The sequence below is a fragment of the Oryctolagus cuniculus genome, chromosome X, assembly GCF_051225735.1.
Source record: "Oryctolagus cuniculus isolate XC-2025 breed Fujian yellow rabbit chromosome X, ASM5122573v1, whole genome shotgun sequence".
Classification (NCBI taxonomy): domain Eukaryota; kingdom Metazoa; phylum Chordata; class Mammalia; order Lagomorpha; family Leporidae; genus Oryctolagus; species Oryctolagus cuniculus.
The window spans coordinates 127,662,149-127,679,171 of NC_142888.1; the positions used below are offsets into that span (position 1 = coordinate 127,662,149).

Below are 17,023 nucleotides of genomic sequence, written 5' to 3' on the forward strand. Positions count from 1 at the left end.
TCTGGTGAAAATGTAGGCAACATGGCTTCATTTGGTCTGCAGTCCCCCTGGCAACAATCTTTCAGAGCTGAGTACAGTTGTCTCTTCAGATGACCTTCTATTTTCTTAAAATGAATTTTACTCACTACCTAACTGGCTCCAGTATACCTTTATGTTTGAGACCCATGCCTTCAATGGTTTTTAATTTATATTATTTGTAATAATAGTGGTATAATTATATTCCTTCTTATAAAATTCTTTTTTTGAAACACACAAAATTAATAAAGTATTTTTTTAAATGAGAGCAACTGTTTAGTGAGTAGAAAGTTTGCATCCCATATTGGAGTGCCTGGGTTCAATACCCAGCTCCAGCTGCAATTCCAGCTTACCCCTAATGTAGACCTTGTGGAAAGCCTGGATTACATTTCTAGCTCTTGTTCCTGGCTCCAGCCCAACCTTGGTCATTTCAGGCATTTAGGGGAATAAATTAGCAAATGTAGGAGAGTTTCTACCTCTTCTCTCTCTCTTCTTATATGTGAAAAGGAGAAGAGAGAGAGAAGAGGTAGAAACTCTCCTACATTTGCTAATTTATTCTCCTAAATGCCTGAAATGACCAAGGTTGGGCTGGAGCCAGGAACAAGAGCTAGAAATGTAATCCAGGCTTTCCACAAGGTCTATATTAGGGGTAAGCTGGAATTGCAGCTGGAGCTGGGTATTGAACCCAGGCACTCCAATATGGGATGCAAACTTTCTACTCACTAAACAGTTGCTCTCATTTAAAAAAATACTTTATTAATTTATACAAAATAAATTAGTACAAATATTTTATGGCTTCATGGAATCTTTGAGATAAAGCCCAAACTATTAACATAACAATCCAGATCCCTAGTGATATAACTCCACAGCCCACCCCACCCACCATTTGTGCTCTGCAACAGTCATACCGACTCACTTCTTATTTCCCAGACACACTAATGTGATCTCCTGCCTCTGTCACATCTCATGCTCCCTGTGCATAGGACATTGTTTGCCTGGCCAGCCCACTCCTATGATCTCCTATGTAGCCCAGATGCAATGCCATCTTCTCTTCACAGTCCTTCCAATCATATGCTTGTCTAGGGTCACCTCCTTACCATATGATATCTTAGTGATAATTTTAAAATGTGCCGTTTCCTTCATTCCTGTGCTTCCAGCTGCCAGAAAACTATCCTAATAAGTATACACATTTTTGATGCCTACAGTTCAGATACTTTCTGCCTAAATGAGTCACCCTTATGAATGTATGGCCTGCATGGTTGTATACAGCAGTCTTGTCCCTGACAGGGCAGAATTAGCAGCTCTTCTGCGTTCCCATAGTAATGGTCCATACTTCTGCATAGAACAGGAAATATCATATAATGAACTATTAATGTCTGCCCTCTCTACAGACAGGCCATGAGTTCCCAAGGGGCAGAGATCATATCTTGACAACGTCACCATTTTCAGGACACATGGAAGTCAGGTCACAATGGACATCAAATCAATTTGCCAACTATTGAATTGCAAACACATAGAAGCTAGATGGAATGCATGGAAAGCAGCAAGATTAGACAGTACAAAGATGTAACTATCAGGGAATGGAGAGTTCAGCTGACATCAGTGCATGGGCAAAAGGGCCCAGAGAACCATTTAGAAGCAATTGGTACTGAATTGTCTGGAACAATATTAGACTTAGCTATAATCCCATTAAAAGACAAACTAAGACTGAACTAAAATGTATTGTGCCATTCCATTCTCAAAATGGATTTTCCTTTATATTTTCCTAACTCCTAATACAATAAAATAGCTTCAGCCTGACAGTCTTACTTAAATGAAAACATGATTTAACAAAATGACATTTTATGAGATGTAAACAAAGCAAATATTAGACATAAAATAGAGGGGATAGAGAGGAGAAAAAGGATCAAGAAGGCAAGAGAAGTTGAAAGAGTACTGCTTCTGGGGGGTACACACAGACACATTTTATGGCTGTCATGCCCGAAAGTAGGGTTAACGGCTGGCTCATGGGATTATTGAGGAGAATGAAGTCAATCAGATATGAAGCTAGAGAAAAGATAAGACACAGTTTAGCACCATCAGGCAGGACAGGGGGAGTTCAGAGCACAGCTGGCCACAGAGGATGTGAGTTGGCAGGGCCTTTGTTTTCTGCAACCCAAATGTGGAGCTTCAGGGAATACCCTCTGGGGCAGGACTGCCAGGACTCAGAAGAATCTAGGGCAGTCTAGGTGGTATCTTTTCACTGTGATATCAGGAATTATCTATTTTCTCAACTCAGCCCTGTCTAAAGCTATGGCCCCATCTTCCAACATGTGTGGATACTCAGCATCTCATTGGGTCTGGTCTTGATTAACAAAGGCTGCCACTTGCTCTTTGTAAAATTTATGTTACTTCAGGTGATACTGAGGCTGAGGCTCAATCCATTTCTGCTTCAGCCAATAGTTTACTCTTATTTATCTTTCTCCTTTGCCTGTGCCTAATCAGGGGAGGAATCAAGAGATCAGAACTCTACAATTATTGCTATGCCCAGTGCCTTTAAACTTCCTCTCATCTGCACTTAGCTGAAGGAGAAGTTCTACCACCTTCTCCTAGAGTGGAAAGGCAATGGTCTCCTTAGTAGAAGGTCCAAGCTTAAAAACCAATTTTGCTTCAAAGAGAAAGACTAATCCCCTGTCCTAACCTAAACCATCTTTCTTAAATCACAGCTCTGGCCATGTCACATCCATGCTTGAGGTCTGACCATTTGCCAAATTCCATGCTCAATGCTTTATATGTAATTAATTGTGAAATCATAGCCTAAACCCCACAAGGCACATATGATCATCATCACCATTGCAACTCCACAGATGAGGCTCAGAACAGTTAATTAACATATACAAATGACACCATTTAAAAAAGGGGTAGATCCAACATTTGAAACCAATACTAAACCCAAAATTCTTAGGACCAGTACAAGTCTACAGGATCTTCTTAAAATGCGAATTCTGATTCAGTGGGTCTAGGCTGGACTTGAGATTCTGAATTTCTGACAAGTTTCTAGGAGAAGTTAATTCTGTAATCCCTAGACCACACTTTTGATGGTGAGGTCGGACAATTATTGTCCTTCTTATTAGAATCATGAGGACTCCTAACATACAGACTTCCTCTGATCCAACAGTAGGGGATTTTATTTACCTAAAGTAGCATGGCCAAGGAATGAGCATGGTTCTCCCTAACTTCCTAGGAAATAACAAAGAGAAGACGCTAATAGGAAAGGAACCACTTCCAAATTCCGTATTTATGACCATTCCTCCCACCAATCTCCAGCAAATCTCTTACCTTTGATCTTAGTCACAAACCATAACAAAGGGTGAAGTTCTAAGTAATCTCCTGTTTTAGCTGCAAAGCAAGCACTTGAATGGCCTACTTCTTTCAGCCATACTGCTTAAATAGCCCCATGCAACAGACTAAAGGAATGATAGGCTTTTTATCATAAAACTCTTGGCCCAATACTACTGGTAAATACCACTGAGACACTAATATCTTGCTACTAAAAATCCATCATATAAGGTTTGAAGTCAGTGAATAACCAGTTTATATTATGAAAATGTTTATTTAATCATTTTTATTTAGTTGAGAGGCAGAGAGAGAGGGAGATATTTCATCTACTCTTTCCCCAGGTGGCCACAATAGCCATGGCTGGACCAGACTGAAGCCGGGAGCCAGGAACTGTATCCCAGTTTCCCAGGTAGTGACAGATACCCAAGTACTTGGGCCACCATCTGTCTCCCAGGAGTCTTAGCAGGAAACAGAATGGGAAGCACATGTGGAGGTGGAAGTTGATCCCAAACACCCTGATATGAGATGTAGTTGTCTCAAGCAGCTTAACCTGCTGCATCACAACACTCACCCACAGGCAATTTCAATAATTGTGACTTCTTTAAATGAGGCCTTAGAAAATGTCAAATGAGCAAACATGTATTTGAGGGTAGCAGCAGGTCAGGTGAATATTCACCTTCACAAGAGTATTCACCATGACCTTCAAAGTTTCCTTAGCTAGTATAGTAGAGGTGAGGACCAAATGCTTCCTTAAGAAGTGTGACTCTAAGCCGGCGCCGTGGCTCAATAGGCTAATCCTCCACCTTGCGGCGCCGGCACACCGGGTTCTAGTCCCGGTTGGGGCGCCGGATTCTGTCCCGGTTGCCCCTCTTCCAGGCCAGCTCTCTGCTATGGCCAGGGAGTGCAGTGGAGGATGGCCCAGGTGCTTGGGCCCTGCACCCCATGGGAGACCAGGAAAAGCACCTGGATCCTGGCTCCTGCCAGGATCAGCACGGTGAGCCGGCTGCAGCGGCGGCCATTGGAGGGTGAACCAACGGCAAAAAGGAAGACCTTTCTCTCTCTGTCTCTCTCTCTCACTGTCCACTCTGCCTGTCAAAAAAAAAAAAAAAAATTAAAAAAAAAAAAAAGAAGTGTGACTCTAAATTTTAGAGGTCATCCTTCATACCTAGAAGTTAACAAATGGCCCCAGTCATTATTATCTTAATTTTCGTTTAAAAAACAGAAAATAAACTTTCAAATGTTTCAGAGATGTTGCATGGACAATGAAGATCTCACATTTCTTACCCAGCCATTGTGCAAGGAGAAAAGCATAGGTAAGAGAACTACAACTTGAAATCTCACAAATCTGTTGCTGTCAGCAGAGGCAAGTAGAAAAGGCTTTGAGCAGACTTTGGTAATTAAGGGTGCTTCATTTCCTTGAAGTAATATTGTTGTGGTCTCTTTAAAGGAGAAATTTTACAACCTTTCTGAATCTTCTTTGTTCCACAACCCTGAGATGAGAACCAATAGTTAATTAACAATTAAATGCCTCTTTGCACATTATAGTGACTGGCACTCTCATTTCTGAAAGGATACAGACATGCTACTGGGACAGGCTTTCTAATTCCCCCAGCTTTCAACTCAGCAACTTAGGCACATTCTTTCTTGGGGTAATTCTGCAAGTGGGGGCTGGAGGGGCAAGTGACAGCTCTCTAGCACCAGGCCACAAAGCTTCTGCCAACAAGTCAGAAGTTCATGGTCCAGAAGCTCAATAACCAGATCCTTTCAACCTGTGATTTCATTGTGTTCCTCCACAGTGTTCCCCTGAGTAACTTATCCCATTTCTGTCTACACTTACTGAGCATCTGCCATGTGCAAGGCTTGGAGAACTCTGGAGCTTAATAGACCAAGTACCTCAAAGGGTACATGGTCAGTGAGAAAACAGAGAAATAGTCCATATGGACATAGTCCTCAAACGGTCTTTTTTTCTATTGTTCCTTTTAAGACATTATCTACCTCATTTCAAGATGTCTAAACTTGGGGCTGGCACTGTAGCATAGCAGGTAAAGTCATGGCCTGTGGTTTCAGTATCCCACATGGGCACCAGTTCAAGTATGGCTGCTCCACTTTCAATCTACCTCACTGATAATGTGCCTGGGAAAGCAGCAAAGGATGGCATCAGTGTTTGGGCCCCTACCCATGTGGGAGGCCCAGAAGAAGCTCCAGACTCTTGGCAGCCTGGCCCAGCCCCAGCTATTGCAGCCATTTGGGGACTGAACTAGCGAATGGAAGATTTTCTCTCTGTGTAACTCTGCCTTTCAAATAAATATTTTTTAAAATGTATAAACTTAAATTCACACAGGTACATAAATGTGTATACGTATGCATGTGTACACACACACACATACACACACAGGCCTTCCAGGTGACTAATGCACAGAGCCACCTACCTACCTGGCAAGGAACCTGGACTTTTCTGGATGGGAGGAAGGGGACCTCAGACCATTTACTTAAGTCACTTAGTGGAATCTGTCCAAAACATGTCTGTAACACAGTCAGCAGAATTAAGACATAAAAGGCAGCTTCCTGAATGCTAGGAGCCCTTAGCATTAACATAACCCTGTCATGGACTTGCTCTGTGATCCTGAGCAAGCTTCCTCCGCTCCCCTCTTTGTCGAAACTAAAGTGCCAGTATGCTAAAAGAAGGGATTGAACAAATGATTTCTGTTCCTTACTACATTACCAGCCCCCCCCCTTGCTGAGAGTATCTGGAGATGTCTATTGCTTGAGTGATTTGCCACAGGCCCATCTATCTTTTACATTCCAGAACTCTGTGGAATCACCCCCCTTGGTACCCTGAATCTGGCTTCACAGGTCATCTGATGACAAAATCTTCACTCAAATGGGGAGTTTTTAAAAATTCAAATGACAATTATTTGAGTTTGTCATCTACTCTTCAAATCACCCTGCAGTTTATGGTTACTGCCTCCCATCATCCAGGAGACAGAGCTTGTGCTGGGTATGCTCCCTTCCCTTGGTGGAACATGCCACTGTACACAGAAACTAGTGAGGTCTGTGAGCATAAGGAAAGTATTAGAAATTAAAAGCTGGCTCCCATAATCCCTATCCCAGACAGCACAGCACACAGACACACAGCCAATTCACACAAGGAAAGAAGGATAGCATAATATTAATATTGTCAATTTGCAAATGCAGACTTTAATTAATAAAGGGAAAACATGTCAGTCATGACTCAGGAAGCATTGCCAATTGATTTCCATGTTCACTTCAACCAACCAACCACTTCAAATTCTTCATATCCAAAATGTTGACGGACAAAAATTAGCACTAAGATCAGGGTTGAGTGAACCCAAAAATCTCACAGGGAAGAAAGGGAGCTCCTGAAAGGAGAAATTTAAATTACAGATTAAATGTGTGAGTACTACAATGGTCTTCACTGATTACCTTAGAAGTATGGATTTATTGCTAGTTTTAGCTATTAAAAAAATTAAGAAAGAACTCTGGTAAAACTTACTGGGAGGGAGACGAACACCAGCAGGCAGTTTTTGTGAGATTAACTAAATTCTTGAAGTCAGTTCCTGGTCCTAATACTACTGGGAGAGGAAATGACATGCCTGAGGGAGTCTATCAAGGCAAGGCAGGCTGAGCAGGAGGCCAGTGAGCACTCTGGAGACTGTGGGCTGCAGGGGAAGGCCAAGGAAGGCAGGAAGGAAAAAAAGTTCTTGCACTTCACAAAGCCTCCAAAATGCCAGTACTGGGATGAAAGAATGAGAAGGTACTTAAAGCTGACCCAATCAACCACTTCAATAGTCAGAATTTGGAAGGACCCCCAGGAAGGAAATAATGGCATAGGCTATAAGCATTAGAATCCCAAAGTTCCAGGAGCTACCTGACCAAGTCCCTCACCATCCTCCAAAACACACACATACACATTGTTTAGGTGTACCACAAATATCCAGAACATAAACAAGTTGAGGAAACTCAGTCCTGCTCTACCATGAACCCTGTGTGTTCTGTCTTAGGCAAATACCAGCTCTTCCCTGAATTCAGTGTTACCACTGAGGAGCCCAAGGGATTTCCAAGGGGTCATCGCAAGATTGAAGCAAGCAAAAAGGGTGTAGGAACACAAGAAGGGCCCCATGTCCTTGGCTGAGCCAGTTGACAATGGAATGGGTGCTCCAAGCAGAGGGCCCATCAAGTCTTCAGCAGAGTGGCCTAGCATTTGCAGTGTCTCTGACCAGAAGCTTCTAAATTTGGTCCTTGTGTTAGAGATATTTGATTAACCTTAAATAAAGTGATTTATGCCCAAGTGATCCAAAGAAACCTTTTGCCTCCATCCTGTTACTAAGGCCCTAAGATGACGCAGATGCACTCTGTTGTCCCACAGACATCATGGCAGATAATCATAATTAAAAAGAAAAGCTGCTTCTGTGGTCATCAAGAAGATCCACTTCACGTAGACAACTTCCTCAAGCAGGATGTCTTTCAAACAGAAAATTTTCAAATACTGGAATCCAGACATTCCAACAAATCACATCATGACAGTCTGGTCCTAAATGACTCAATATCCTTAAATTTGACATATTTTTTTGCTCAAGAAAAGAAGTCGCCCTTCTTTTTTCAGTATCAGAATCAATCAAACCTTTAACTAATATTTGTCAGTCTGGCTGGGAGTAGTATTTTTCAAGAGGAAAAAATCCTAACTTAGGCAATAGAATGAGATTATTCCTATACATAAAAGCCCCCTCAAATTTACACACACACACACACACACACACACACACACTCTCTAAAATGCTCATAGAGGAGCCCACATTGTGGGTTAAGCTTTCACTTGCAGTGCTATCATCCCATATCAAAATGCCAGACTGCTCCACTTCCCATCTATCTCCCTGATAATATGGCCAGGAAGCCACAGGTGATGGCCCAAGTACTTGATATCCATGTGGGAGATGAGGATGGATTTCCTGGCTCCTGGCTTCAGCCTGACTCAATCCTGGCTGTTGTGGCCATTTGGGGAGTGAACCAGCAGATGCAAGATTGATTCATTTTATCTCTCTCTCTCTCTCTCTCTCTCTCTCTCTCTCTGTGTGTGTGTGTGTGTGCTGCACTGCCTTTATATATATATATATATTACATAGTATACATATATATTTTTATATATATAATGTGTATATATACATATATTACATAGTATACATATATATTTTAAAATTCATGAAAAATTGAATTTAAAAATGTTTATTTTGGTGCAAAAAATTTTGAAGTCCACACATAGTTTTTTCATAGGTGTTTTATGAACTGTTATTTTGAAAACTGTTTCTATTCTCTCTCTCTCTATATATATATATATATATATATATACACACACACATATATGTTGTATATACATACAAACATTCTAACATTGAAAATTTTTTAAATAAACTAAAAGCTTATAAATAGAATACTATACAGTGGATCTTTTGGAAGCACTATTTAATAAGAAACCAAACATAAAAGGCAAAGATTTATTCAAAGTAAGTGTGGTCACTCAAATCATGACCAGACACACACCTGCTAATTTAGAATTCACAGCAAGCAAGAGATTCTTGCAACACACAAAGTGAGTGTTAAAAGCTCTGGAATGAGTCTTGGATGTTTAAATAAGAACCATCAAAAGAGCCAAAGAAACTGCTCACCTGACTTTCATTTTCAGTCCGTAAATTGAACAGATGAAAGACTGAGCACTTTCTGCCACTAATCTTTTCCATGAGCTCAGTCATATGATTTAATTTGTCAAATCTAAATGATGATACATTTTAACCTAAGCTCTCAAGTTTTCAAACGGGCTAAGTAGAGAAAAAATGGGTGGAAGCAAAGAGAAAGTCAATATTTTCCAATCTGAATACAGGAAACCAGAGTAATTTTTGTTACTAAACTCTTACACGATTCATACAGGTAGAAGTGATCATTTCTTCTTGCAATAACTTGAAGGCAAACAATTGAGATGCTTCATTCATTTCTTTTCCTTTTATATGCTTGCTATACACAAATGAGGCTTCTGTTGTGTTGGCCAAAGACAAATGGAATGGAGGCCACATTGGTGGGAAATGATGAAAGAGATTTCCTTTGGTGTTCCCATGTTTAATGACATTTAATCAAATATTTACTTGCAGAATTTCTAGTAAAAAGTAATAAATATTAATTTTGGAAAATACAGACTAGTGAAAAAAGACAATTTAGATCCTAACCCACAACAACCAATGTTGATATTGGTATATTATGCTATGGTATGAATGTTGGTGTCCACCAAAGTTTCATATGTTGAAATTTCATTCCCAATGCAATGGCATTAAGATGTGGGTCCAAATAATAATTAGAGATCTCATCAATAAGATTAATACTCCAGGGGTCAGTGATGTGGCATAGTAGGTTAAGCCTCTGCCTGCAATGCCAGCATCCCATTTGAATGCCAGTTCAAGTCCTAACTGCTCAAATTCAAATCCAGCTCCCTGTTGATGTCCTGGGAAAACAGTATAAGATGGCCTAACTGCTTGGGCCCCTGCACCTACATGGGAAACTTCTGGCTTTGGATCAGCTCAGCTCCAGCCATTGTGGCCATTTGGGGAGTGAACCAGCATACAAAAGACCTCTCTGTCTCTCCTTCTCTCTGTCTGTAACTCTGCCTCTCAAATAAATAAATAAATCTTTAAAAAATAAGATTAGTAATCTTATGAAAGAGGCCCCAGGGAGCTTATTTGTCCCACTATGTGAGGAAAGAGTGAGATTTCATCTATGAGAAAGTGCGCCCTCACGAGGCACAAAATCTGCTGGTGCCTTGATTTAGGATTCCCCAGCTTTCAAAAACTATGAGAAATAAATTTCTGCTGTTTATAAGGTACTGAACGTATGATATTTTGTTATAGCAGTCCAAATAATGTAAGAAAAATTTCTTATGCCTTTTTCTTATAAATTAGTGCTGTTTGTTTTGCAATGATAGGACTGAATCATATCTATGATCACCTATCCTGCTTTTTAATGTACAATTGTTAAGTATGCTCACATATTACAGCCATAATTTTGAAAGCCATATGAAGTAGATGAAGTAGATGCAACAGAAACAAAAAGTGCATTATATGTGGTTAAGAACATGGGCTTGTGGGTCAGATAGAGCTGGCCTCAAACTGCAACTGTACTCTTACTTGTTTTGTGCTCTTGCAAGAATTAACATCTGAGTATCAGTTTCCTCTATAAACTATGGATGACAATAGGAGAGTTTCAATTATCAGCATTGTTTTGAGGCTTTATGAGATAATATCATAAAGTACTTTGCATGATGCCCACAAGTAACTCCTTAGTACATGGTAGCTGATTTTACTATTGCTACCTTTTTTTTATCTTATCCGATCTCTTGTTGTTAGCCATTGGATTGTTTTCAATTTTTTTTCTATTTGGACAATTCAACAATGTACACATAAATAGTTTGAATTATTTTCCTTTAAAGAAGAGAAAGTAAAATTCCTGGACATTCTATGGTGATTTATGCGTAGTATCAAATTTGTTGGTTTATGATTTTTGCCATGCCAAAATCAGTGTGAATATATTGTCAAAAGCTTCAAAAAAGAGTGAGCTTAAGAAATTCTTGAAGTTCTTAAAGTTCTTATGGATACGAAGGCTCTTGAGGAGCATTCAGAACAATCCTGTACATATTTCTAATGGGAGACACTGCCCAATATCAATGACTTTGGCCTCAGTTGAATTGGGATCTCATAGACAACAATGTGCACATGAAGCAGCACACAGTCAGGCACTGCTGACAGCCCATAATATCCATGCCCAGAGACTCATAGCCTTGACATTGAAACCTACAACACAGGCTCTCACTCATCCCTGAAAGTCAGGGACATCTCCATCTCTTCACAACCCTTCAGTATGTATCTCTATCAGGAATAGTTATGGACATGACAATTGGGCAAATTTTCCTGAAGTGCTTTTTCCCATTTTTTTGTCTGTTTGGTCCTGGTTTATTTCACTAGGCATAATGATCTCCAATTACATCCATTTTGTTACAAAAGACAGAATTTCATTCTCTTTTTGTGGCTGAGTTGTACCCCATCATATTCATACACACTCGCATATATATATATATATATATATATATATTACAGTTTCTTATTCCAGTCATCAGTTGATGGATATCTAGGTTGATTCCATATCATAGCCATTGTGAGTTTAGCTGCTATAAACATGGGGATACAGATAACTCTTGTGCATGCTGATTTCATTTCCTTTGGGTAAATTCCCAGGAGTAATCATATGGTAGGTCAATTTTCAATTTTTTGAAGAATCTCCATACTGTCTTCCATTTAAAAAATAAACAAATGTTGCTGAGGATATGGAGAAAAATGTACCCAAATACATTCTTGGTGTAAATGTAAACTAGTAAAGTTTTGGACAACTACTTCCTTTTCATCCTCTATGTCTTGGTTTATATACTGTCTCCTCTAAGAGAGAGAACACTTACTTTTGAATAGCTTCCACACCTATAATTTTTATAGTCATGTGAATTTATTTCCTTATCACATTTATCACAGCTGATAATCTTTTATTTGAACATTCATTAATTTGCAGGTTACCTCCCTAGTAAGACTGGCTGTTCCATGAGGAATGGGATTGTGTCTCAGCCCTGCTACTGTTGGACACTTAATACTCAACTTGCAAAGGACCTGGTATAGAGTAAGCACTCCTATCCCCATTGCCTGGTTATCTGATACTCAAGATCCTCTTGGCCACATCAGCAGTAAGGCCTGGAGCTGGGTACTGGGGAGACAGGAATGAGGTACATATTATCCCTGCCTTTATGGAATGCCCATGATTGGTCTCTGCATAGTCATTGTGGAAAGAACAAAGAAGTTCTTTTATAGGAGCAATATCCTATAATACTGAAGAAGCAGCCAGGCTAGAGTTCCCCCAATGGGCCCCCATAAATAGGAATTGTTATTCTACCAGCTGGAACATTCATACTTTGCACCTGTGTAGGCCTTATTGCTTTGTAAGTCATCAAAAACACATTCCTCAGGAAGTCCTCACAACCTCCCATGAGCCAAAATCTGAAAGGGCTGGTAAAGCAGAGCAAGAGTAAAGGAAGGATGAGGCAGGACAGAGGTTGTGCCCCTTCTGATACAAGGCAGGTCACATCATTCCTGAATTTCAGTTTTCTCCTGAATAGGACTAGATATTGGACTCTGCCCTGCCTCTTGGATGGAGTCAATAATCATGTATATAGATGGCAATAGTGCATTAGAGATGCCAAGATGTTATTATACCAAACTGGGTAGATGAAAAGCATGCCTGCCTTGTGACCCTATGGTGCCCCTTTGGAGGATATCAATGAAAGAAACAGAGAGAACTACATTTGCATAGATCTACTACATAGATTTGGACTTCCCTGGATAAGGAATTCTCAGGTCTATTGAATTTACTCTAGGTTAGGTCTCCTCCTGAATGTAAACCCAATTGCTATTGTTTTCTCCAAGGCAAATTCTCTAATCAAATAGAGAGTATCTCCACAGGAGCAAAAAGAAAAAAAGTTGATGAACGCGAAAGCTCAGAGAAACCATAAATGTTCTATTCACCACATCAGTCCTTCAAAGAAAGTTGTGGTTCTGTCAATTTTCCCTGCCATGTACAGCTGCAGCACTGGCTTTTATTACTAATTACATGCAGTCTGTGTGTTTCAGGCTATAACAGATGGTGTTTTCAATGCATGCAAGAGCTTCAGATAGCCAAATGGTGTAGCCATGGCGACTTTCCAAAGAGAATACAAAACAACAATAACAAAAAATACTGTCACCAGCGAAAATCTAAAGAGTGTTTATACTACTTCCTACTGTGGCAAAATAGAAAACATCCGATTCATGCAATAACTCTACTGACTAGGAAAAAACAGCCAAGTGTGGAAGCGCTGATGCCAATAGAAGGCTGTACCTGAAGAGTAGGTTGTCACCCTTTCTAGAAGAGCTGTTACTAAAAGAGGTGGAAGTACAGAATCCAGGCCTCCTTGTCCAGCCAATAGATTTGAAAACCCCTGTTCTAGTTGCCAAGCTTGCCAGCTCCAAGAAAGGGTTACTATAATTGATAGAAAACTCTGTTGTAATAGACTACACAAGTTTTTTTTTTTTTCCTGAATCTCTTAAAACTAGAGATAAAAAAGGATTCTTGAGGAATCAGTGGCTTCAACCTTCTGATTTCTCAGCTGTAGCAACTGACATCAAGATATAATCAGCCAAGGTCACGTGGCTGGATAATGATTTCCCCTTAAATCTTGAAGCTGGTATACCTCACTAGGCTCTTCACACACCTAAAGGCAAACACTAGGATCCTATTCATAGTTTACCAATTCTCCAAGCTCCACCTGTCTACACTTCTTCCTGGCCTCCTCTAGCTCCAGTATAATGTGACTCTTGCCTTCTCTGTGACCATAATTTTAGGCATGCCTCTGGCTCTTTCAAATCCAGGCCTGGAATTTGTCCTCACTCTCTGTGAACAACTTAGACTTGCCTCTCTCCTTACCCTGGTCCACTTCTTTAGCTCCATTAATTCCAATTTTAATGCCAGAAATCTTACCTGAGTTATGGCCTCAGCAATCCAAGCCATGACTGAACTACCCCTAACTAAGAAGGGATTCAGACAGAGGCAAAAGTTGAAGTACAGATCTTCTGACCCTAAGACCAATGAACTTTCTACTATATGAGGCTAAATCCACCTATCCCTTTGGTAGCAGCCAATAAATCTAGTCCATCTCCTTAATCACATGAAAACAGTTTCTATGTTCCCATACCACTCAAAATAATCTACCTGAACTTTCTCTCATCTACATGAATCATATATACCTTTTCAAATTAATGATTTCAAGATCTTCATAAGATATTAAACTCAATCACCATCTTCTTAAAAATAGATAATACATTGAGTCCACAACATCTTTTGATAAAGTATGCTTATATCAATGCAGGTCTGTCCATGGTTATATTTTCACCAGCGGCACGTCACATTATACCAAGTTGTAGCCAACTAAAACTCCAGGATTACATTCAGAATTATAACCCTTCCCTAGTGATTGTTTAATGTCAACAAGGAAGCAAAAATGCCTTCTCTTTGTTCTGGGGCTTCCAAGCTGGGATTTTTTCAATCTAGGTATATCAGAACCCATGCTCATGGCAAATAAAGAAAGTTCATCTTCAACAGGAGATTTTGAAGCTAGGAATAAATGAAGGGAAGTGTGTGTATGTGTGTGTTTGTGTGTGTAGGGGTGGAGAATATAAGCAATACTCTCTGACACTATCAAGTCCCCCATTCCAATCATTGAAGTCTCCTGAACTTCCTTGGTTCCTGAAGTTCTTCCATGGATTCTGGGAGCTACCTGAATATTCTGCCAGTAATTGCTTGCTTGCTTGCTTAAGCTAAGAAGGAAGGTTTCTGTCATTCATGATCTAAATTAACATGGCACCAAATTTCCTTAGATTTTCACATGACAAGGATGTTATTACCCTTCATGCCATTGTTTCATAGCCAGTGTGAATCCTTAACTTGTTGAATAAGACCCAAGTATAGGAATCTGGGCAGTATTAACCTAGAGAGAAGTGTAAGTTCAATAATGCTAGAGATGAAAATTCTGCTTATCACTTTGCTGAATACAAGCCCAAGCTTTCTTTGGGCTCCTCTAATGAGCCCTCCCATCCTATGAATATCTGGTAAGAATTGACAGGAGTAAAGCAGCACTTCATTGCTTCTAAGTATCTCTACTCCAGATAGCAAAAGATGAATCCTAGGATGGATAAGAAGTTCTTGGGAGAATTTTGGGTATGTGTGACACAGTCTGAATTTTTGCCATTCTCAGGCCTTTTGGTTTCCAGGCTTCCCATTAGAAATGAGAAATGGAACACCATTTGTATTTTGTTAGAGAATCTAAGAAACTTCAGGAATGGCACAAACAGAATAACAATCAAGTTGAAGCTCACAATAATCTTGGGTTCCTCATCTTCAAAAGTATTCTTTGCACACATGTTATTGAAACTTAGCTTAAAGACTAGAAGCTAACAAATCTAAAAGGACAACTTCCAAGTCAGATGTTTGCTAAGATGAGCAGTATCATACAGAAAGGCAGGCAATATGATGTTGAATAGAGAGCAATGTTCCAGGCATTACTGTCCTCAGTGTGACTAAGATGCTCTCCAGCATGTTCCATTAACCATTTGTATCTGAGGAAACATGGATAGCTAATAGTCTTACAGTTGTAAAAACTCTGAAAAAGGATTATGTTCCCGGCAAATAAAAAACACAGTACTATTGGAGTGAACTATGTTCAATTACATATCTGGTCACAACCATTCAATTCAAGGCATATACCAAAAAATCTTTTTTCCTACACTACTCCTAGAAAACCACTAAAAAATATTTCATTTTCTCACTGAGTTTTCATTTTCTTGCTTTATCTCAGGAAATAATGATGTTTCTGGAAGCACAAAAGGATAAAGCTCCGGGAAGTAAATGTCAGCTGCTTAACCCAGAGAAACATAGTTCGTAAATATTTACACTTTCTTCATACTGATTGATTAGTAATATTTGAGTGTGGCAATAACAGAAAGAAAGAGGAGCTACTAAATGGCTTCAGATTAAGCTGCTAAACAATAATGAAAAGGCACTTGCAGACTCATCTGGGTATATATACACCAAGAAGGAAAGAAAAAAATGGATTTTTGGCAACTTCCTTCCCACTAACTGCTCACCTAGTTATCAATAACCTTAGCATGTACTTGCTGCCTTGACACTATTTAAAAAAAAAAGATAGCACAGAAAATAAATGGGTGATGTCTGTTAAATTAGTTTATTAAATTAGTTTTTCAAGAATGATGTCCCAAGAAAACTGTGAGACTGAACAGAAAGTAACTAGGATATTGGAAATGGTTATAAGCATTGCCCTTCATATAATCAGTATAGTACCAACAAAGCCACTTGAAAAATTGGCTTGACACTCACTGCTTTAACAAATCAGTTGCAGGAATAGATTCACACTAAAGCCTTTATCTCTGCTCTCAAGAGAAGCTAACAACTACCATGAATAAATGTGCGAGCATAGACGGTGTTGTGGTGTGACAAGTTAGACCACTGCCTATGATACTAGTATCTCATATGAGTGCCAGCTGGAATCTTGGCTGCTCTGTTTCTAACCCAGCTTCCTGCTGAAGCACCTGGGGAGGCAGCAGAGAATGGCCTTAGTGCTTTGGCCCCTGACACACAAATGGGAAGGAAACCCAGAGGGAGTTCCAAGATCCTGGCTTTGGCCTGAGTCACCCCTGGACGTTGTGGCCATTTGGGGGTTGAACCAGTGGATGAAGGATCTCTCTGCCTCTCTCTCTCTCTCTCTCTCTCTCTATATATATATATATATATACACACACAGATATTTTGAGTGTGGTAATAATAGAATATATATGTATATATATATATACATGTATACATATATATATATATACACATCTGATTTCAAATAAATTGTTTTAAATATTAAAAAATATATTTTCAATCACCCTAGAGATAGACAACAGCCATATACACAAGGAAGTATATCATGAGAACAGATAAAGAATATCTCTGGCACTTCCCAGGGCTATCTTGGCTTTAAATACCCTATTGGATAGAATGCACA

At 39.7% G+C, this 17,023-nt stretch overlaps 1 long non-coding RNA gene across 3 annotated transcripts in view; it reads right to left on the bottom strand.

The window, feature by feature from the left end:
• Positions 1 to 17,023, bottom strand: part of LOC149119749 (uncharacterized) — a 91,776-nt gene that overhangs the window by 64,870 nt on the left and 9,883 nt on the right. Inside the window, exon 1 of one of the 3 annotated variants that reach the window (XR_016228492.1) lies at positions 3,334 to 3,825. The exons of the other annotated variants lie outside the window; for them this stretch is intronic. This is a non-coding gene — a long non-coding RNA (uncharacterized LOC149119749). Of the gene's footprint in view, positions 1 to 3,333; positions 3,826 to 17,023 lie in introns of those variants that run through there. 3 annotated transcript variants of the gene reach the window in all.